The following is a 6,837-nucleotide window of genomic DNA, read 5'->3' as shown; positions in this document are numbered from 1 at the left end:
ACGTCAGCTTGTCCACATTGGCTGTAGACAGGCGGCTGCGTTTGTCTGTAATGACGCCCCCTGCCGTGCTGAATACACGTTCAGACAAAACGCTGGCCGCCAGGCAGGCCAGCACCTCCAAGGCATAAAAGGCTAGCTCTGGCCACGTGGACAATTTAGAGACCCAGAAGTTGAATGGGGCCGAACCATCAGTCAGTACGTGGAGGGGTGTGCACATGTACTGTTCCACCATGTTAGTGAAATGTTGCCTCCTGCTAACACGTTGCGTATCAGGTGGTGGTGCAGTTAGCTGTGGCGTGTTGACAAAAGTTTTCCACATCTCTGCCATGCTAACCCTACCCTCAGAGGAGCTGGCCGTGACACAGCTGCCTTGGCGACCTCTTGCTCCTCCTCTGCCTTGGCCTTGGGCTTCCACTTGTTCCCCTGTGACATTTGGGAATACTCTCAGTAGTGCGTCTACCAACGTGCGCTTGTACTCGCGCATCTTCCTATCACGCTCCAGTGCAGGAAGTAAGGTGGGCACATTGTCTTGCGTGGATCCAGCGTGGATCCAGCAGGGTGGCAACCCAGTAGTCCGCACAGGTTAAAATGTGGGCAACTCTGCTGTCGTTGCGCAGGCACTGCAGCATGTAGTCGCTCATGTGTGCCAGGCTGCCCAGGGGTAAGGACAAGCTGTCCTCTGTGGGAGGCGTATCGTCATTGTCCTGCCTTTCCCCCCAGCCACGCACCAGTGATGGACCCGAGCTGCGTTGGGTGCCACCCCGCTGTGACCATGCTTCATCCTCATCCTCCTCCACCTCCTCCTCATCCTCGTCCTCCTCGTCCTCCAGTAGTGGGCCCTGGATGGCCACATTTGTACCTGGCCTCTGCTGTTGCCAAAAACCTCCCTCTGAGTCACTTCGAAGAGACTGGCCTGAAAGTGCTAAAAATGACCCCTCTTCCTCCTCCTCCTCCTCCTCCTCCTGGGCCACCTCCTCTTCCATCATCGCCCTAAGTGTTTTCTCAAGGAGACATAGAAGTGGTATTGCAACGCTGATAACGGCGTCATCGCCACTAGCCATGTTGGTGGAGTACTCGAAACAGCGCAACAGGGCACACAGGTCTCGCATGGAGGCCCAGTCATTGGTGGTGAAGTGGTGCTGTTCTGTAGTGCGACTGACCCGTGCGTGCTGCAGCTGAAACTCCACTATGGCCTGCTGCTGCTCGCACAGTCTGTCCAGCATGTGCAAGGTGGAGTTCCACCTGGTGGGCACGTCGCATATGAGGCGGTGAGCGGGAAGGCCGAAGTTACGCTGTAGCGCAGACAGGCGAGCAGCAGCAGGATGTGAACGCCGGAAGCGCGAACAGACGGCCCGCACTTTATGCAGCAGCTCTGACATGCCGGGGTAGTTGTGAATGAACTTCTGCACCACCAAATTCAGCACATGCGCCAAGCAAGGGATGTGCGTCAAATTGGCTAGTCCCAGAGCTGCAACGAGATTTCGCCCATTATCACACACCACCAGGCCGGGCTTGAGGCTCACCGGCAGCAACCACTCGTCGGTCTGTTGTTCTATACCCCGCCACAACTCCTGTGCGGTGTGGGGCCTGTCCCCCAAACATATGAGTTTCAGAATGGCCTGCTGACGTTTACCCCGGGCTGTGCTGAAGTTGGTGGTGAAGGTGTGTGGCTGACTGGATGAGCAGGTGGAAGAAGAGGAGGAGGAAGCCGAGAAGGAGGAGGTGGCAACAGGAGGAAAAGAATGTTGCCCTGCGATCCTTGGCAGTGGAAGGACGTGCGCCAAACAGCTCTCCGCCTGGGGCCCAGCTGCCACTACATTTACCCAGTGTGCAGTTAGGGAGATATAGCGTCCCTGGCCGTGCTTACTGGTCCACGTATCTGTGGTTAGGTGGACCTTGCTACAGATGGCGTTGCGCAGTGCACACTTGATTTTATCGGATACTTGGTTGTGCAGGGAAGGCACGGCTCTCTTGGAGAAGTAGTGGCGGCTGGGAACAACATACTGTGGGACAGCAAGCGACATGAGCTGTTTGAAGCTGTCTGTGTCCACCAGCCTAAATGACAGCATTTCATAGGCCAGTAGTTTAGAAATGCTGGCATTCAGGGCCAGGGATCGAGGGTGGCTAGGTGGGAATTTACGCTTTCTCTCAAATGTTTGTGAGATGGAGAGCTGAACGCTGGCGTGTGACATGGTTGAGACGCTTGGTGACGGAGGTGGTGGTGGTGTTGGTGGTACATCCCCTGTTTGCTGGGCGGCAGGTGCCAACGTTCCTCCAGAGGCGGAGGAAGAGGCCAAGGCGGCAGCAGCAGAAGAGGCCGAGGCGGCAGCAGCAGAAGAGGTAGCAGGGGGAGCCTGAGTGACTTCCTTGGTTTTAAGGTGTTTACTCCACTGCAGTTCATGCTTTGCATCCAGGTGCCTGGTCATGCAGGTTGTGCTCAGGTTCAGAACTAGGGATGAGCGAACTCGAACTGTATAGTTCAGGTTCGTACCGAATTTTGGGGTGTCCGTGACACGGACCCGAACCCGGACATTTTCGTAAAAGTCCGGGTTCGGGTTCGGTGTTCGTCGCTTTCTTCGCGCTTTTGTGACGCTTTCTTGGCGCTTTTTGAAAGGCTGCAAAGCAGCCAATCAACAAGCGTCATACTACTTGCCCCAAGAGGCCATCACAGCCATGCCTACTATTGGCATGGCTGTGATTGGCCAGAGCACCATGTGACCCAGCCTCTATTTAAGCTGGAGTCACATAGCGCCGCCCGTCACTCTGCTCTGATTAGCGTAGGGAGAGGTTGCGGCTGCGACAGTAGGGCGAGATTAGGCAGATTAACTCCTCCAAAGGACTTGATTAACTGATCGATCTGCAGCTGTGGATCATTGAGCTGCTGATCCTCAATTGCTCACTGTTTTTAGGCTGCACAGACCGTTTGTCAGTCTCATTTTTCTGGGGTGATCGGCGGCCATTTTGTGTCTTGTGGTGCGCCAGCACAAGCTGCGACCAAGTGCATTTAACCCTCAATGGTGTGGTTGTTTTTTGGCTAAAGCCTACATCAGGGTGAAGCTGTCACACCAAGTGCATTTAACCAGCAATAGTCTGTTCATTTTTTGGCCATATACAAAATCAGGGGCAAGCTGCGCCTGTCACCAAGTGCATTTAACCCTCAATGGTGTGGTTGTTTTTTGGCTAAAGCCTACATCAGGGTGAAGCTGTCACACCAAGTGCATTTAACCAGCAATAGTCTGTTCATTTTTTGGCCATATACAAAATCAGGGGCAAGCTGCGCCTGTCACCAAGTGCATTTAACCCTCAATGGTGTGGTTGTTTTTTGGCTAAAGCCTACATCAGGGTGAAGCTGTCACACCAAGTGCATTTAACCAGCAATAGTCTGTTCATTTTTTGGCCATATACAAAATCAGGGGCAAGCTGCGCCTGTCACCAAGTGCATTTAACCCTCAATGGTGTGGTTGTTTTTTGGCTAAAGCCTACATCAGGGTGAAGCTGTCACACCAAGTGCATTTAACCAGCAATAGTCTGTTCATTTTTTGGCCATATCCCAGTCTAATTCTGTCACTAAATCCATACCGGTCACCCAGCGCCTAAATACTAGGCCTCAAATTTATATCCAGCTAAATCTGTCCCTAGTGCTGTAGCTGGGCGAGTTATTTAGTGTCCGTTCAAGCACATTTCTTGTTCTGGGTTGAAATACAATTCCCAATTTAGCAATTTCATAATTTAGTGGTTCCTGCTATATCAGAGCTATTTGAAATCTATCCCAAAAAGGGTATATAATATTGAAGGTGCACATTGGGTCATTCAGAATAACTTCACACACACCCGCTACTGTGTATTTCCAAGTCTAATTCTGTCACTAAACCCATACCTGTCACCCAGCGCCTAAATACTAGGCCTCAAATTTAAATCCCTCTAAATCTCTCGTTACCCACCGCTGTACTGTTGTTGCTGGGCAAGATATTTAGTGTCCGTCAAAGCACATTTTTTGTTCTGGGTTGAAGTACAATTCCCAATTTAGCAATTTCATAATTTAGTGGTTTCTGCTATATCAGAGCTATTTGAAATCTATCCCTAAAAGGGTATATAATATTGAAGGTGCACATAGGGTCATTCAGAATAACTTCACACACACGCTTCTGTGCATTTCCAAGTCTAATTCTGTCACTAAATCCATACCGGTGACCCAGCGCCTAAATACTAGGCCTCAAATTTAAATCCCTCTAAATCTCTCGTTACCCACCACTGTACTGTTGTTGCTGGGCAAGATATTTAGTGTCCGTCAAAGCACATTTTTTGTTCTGGGTTGAAGTACAATTCCCAATTTAGCAATTTCATAATTTAGTGGTTTCTGCTATATCAGAGCTATTTGAAATCTATCCCTAAAAGGGTATATAATATTGAAGGTGCACATAGGGTCATTCAGAATAACTTCACACACACGCTTCTGTGCATTTCCAAGTCTAATTCTGTCACTAAATCCATACCGGTGACCCAGCGCCTAAATACTAGGCCTCAAATTTAAATCCCTCTAAATCTCTCGTTACCCACCGCTGTACTGTTGTTGCTGGGCAAGATATTTAGTGTCCGTCAAAGCACATTTTTTGTTCTGGGTTGAAGTACAATTCCCAATTTAGCAATTTCATAATTTAGTGGTTTCTGCTATATCAGAGCTATTTGAAATCTATCCCTAAAAGGGTATATAATATTGAAGGTGCACATAGGGTCATTCAGAATAACTTCACACACACGCTTCTGTGCATTTCCAAGTCTAATTCTGTCACTAAATCCATACCGGTGACCCAGCGCCTAAATACTAGGCCTCAAATTTAAATCCCTCTAAATCTCTCGTTACCCACCGCTGTACTGTTGTTGCTGGGCAAGATATTTAGTGTCCGTCAAAGCACATTTTTTGTTTTGGGTTGAAGTACAATTCCCAATTTAGCAATTTCATAATTTAGTGGTTCCTGCTATATCAGAGCTATTTGAAATCTATCCCAAAAAGGGTATATAATATTGAAGGTGCACATTGGGTCATTCAGAATAACTTCACACACACCCGCTACTGTGTATTTCCAAGTCTAATTCTGTCACTAAACCCATACCTGTCACCCAGCGCCTAAATACTAGGCCTCAAATTTAAATCCCTCTAAATCTCTCGTTACCCACCGCTGTACTGTTGTTGCTGGGCAAGATATTTAGTGTCCGTCAAAGCACATTTTTTGTTCTGGGTTGAAGTACAATTCCCAATTTAGCAATTTCATAATTTAGTGGTTTCTGCTATATCAGAGCTATTTGAAATCTATCCCTAAAAGGGTATATAATATTGAAGGTGCACATAGGGTCATTCAGAATAACTTCACACACACGCTTCTGTGCATTTCCAAGTCTAATTCTGTCACTAAATCCATACCGGTGACCCAGCGCCTAAATACTAGGCCTCAAATTTAAATCCCTCTAAATCTCTCGTTACCCACCGCTGTACTGTTGTTGCTGGGCAAGATATTTAGTGTCCGTCAAAGCACATTTTTTGTTCTGGGTTGAAGTACAATTCCCAATTTAGCAATTTCATAATTTAGTGGTTTCTGCTATATCAGAGCTATTTGAAATCTATCCCTAAAAGGGTATATAATATTGAAGGTGCACATAGGGTCATTCAGAATAACTTCACACACACGCTTCTGTGCATTTCCAAGTCTAATTCTGTCACTAAATCCATACCGGTGACCCAGCGCCTAAATACTAGGCCTCAAATTTAAATCCCTCTAAATCTCTCGTTACCCACCACTGTACTGTTGTTGCTGGGCAAGATATTTAGTGTCCGTCAAAGCACATTTTTTGTTCTGGGTTGAAGTACAATTCCCAATTTAGCAATTTCATAATTTAGTGGTTCCTGCTATATCAGAGCTATTTGAAATCTATCCCAAAAAGGGTATATAATATTGAAGGTGCACATTGGGTCATTCAGAATAACTTCACACACACCCGCTACTGTGTATTTCCAAGTCTAATTCTGTCACTAAACCCATACCTGTCACCCAGCGCCTAAATACTAGGCCTCAAATTTAAATCCCTCTAAATCTCTCGTTACCGCTGTACTGTTGTAGCTGGGAAAGTTATTTAGTGCCCGTCAAAGCACATTTTTTGTTCTGGGTTGAAGTACAATTCCCAATTTAGCAATTTCATAATTTAGTGGTTCCTGCTATATCAGAGCTATTTGAAATCTATCCCAAAAAGGGTATATAATATTCAAGGTGCACATTGGGTCATTCAGAATAACTTCACACACACGCTTCTGTGCATTTCCAAGTCTAATTCTGTCACTAAATCCATACCGGTCACCCAGCGCCTAAATACTAGGCCTCAAATTTATATCCCGCTGAATTTGAATACAATACATTGGGCCAAATAATATATTTGTTGTTGTGGTGAACCATAACAATGAGAAAAACATCTAGTAAGGGACGCGGACGTGGACATGGTCGTGGTGGTGTTAGTGGACCCTCTGGTGCTGGGAGAGGACGTGGCCGTTCTGCCACATCCACACGTCCTAGTGTACCAACTACCTCAGGTCCCAGTAGCCGCCAGAATTTACAGCGATATATGGTGGGGCCCAATGCCGTTCTAAGGATGGTAAGGCCTGAGCAGGTACAGGCATTAGTCAATTGGGTGGCCGACAGTGGATCCAGCACGTTCACATTATCTCCCACCCAGTCTTCTGCAGAAAGCGCACAGATGGCGCCTGAAAACCAACCCCATCAGTCTGTCACATCACCCCCATGCATACCAGGGAAACTGTCTCAGCCTCAAGTTATGCAGCAGTCTCTTATG

Source organism: Bufo gargarizans, chromosome 2, assembly GCF_014858855.1.
Source record: "Bufo gargarizans isolate SCDJY-AF-19 chromosome 2, ASM1485885v1, whole genome shotgun sequence".
NCBI classification, from domain to species: Eukaryota; Metazoa; Chordata; class Amphibia; order Anura; family Bufonidae; genus Bufo; species Bufo gargarizans.
Note: the sequence above shows the minus strand (reverse complement) of the source record.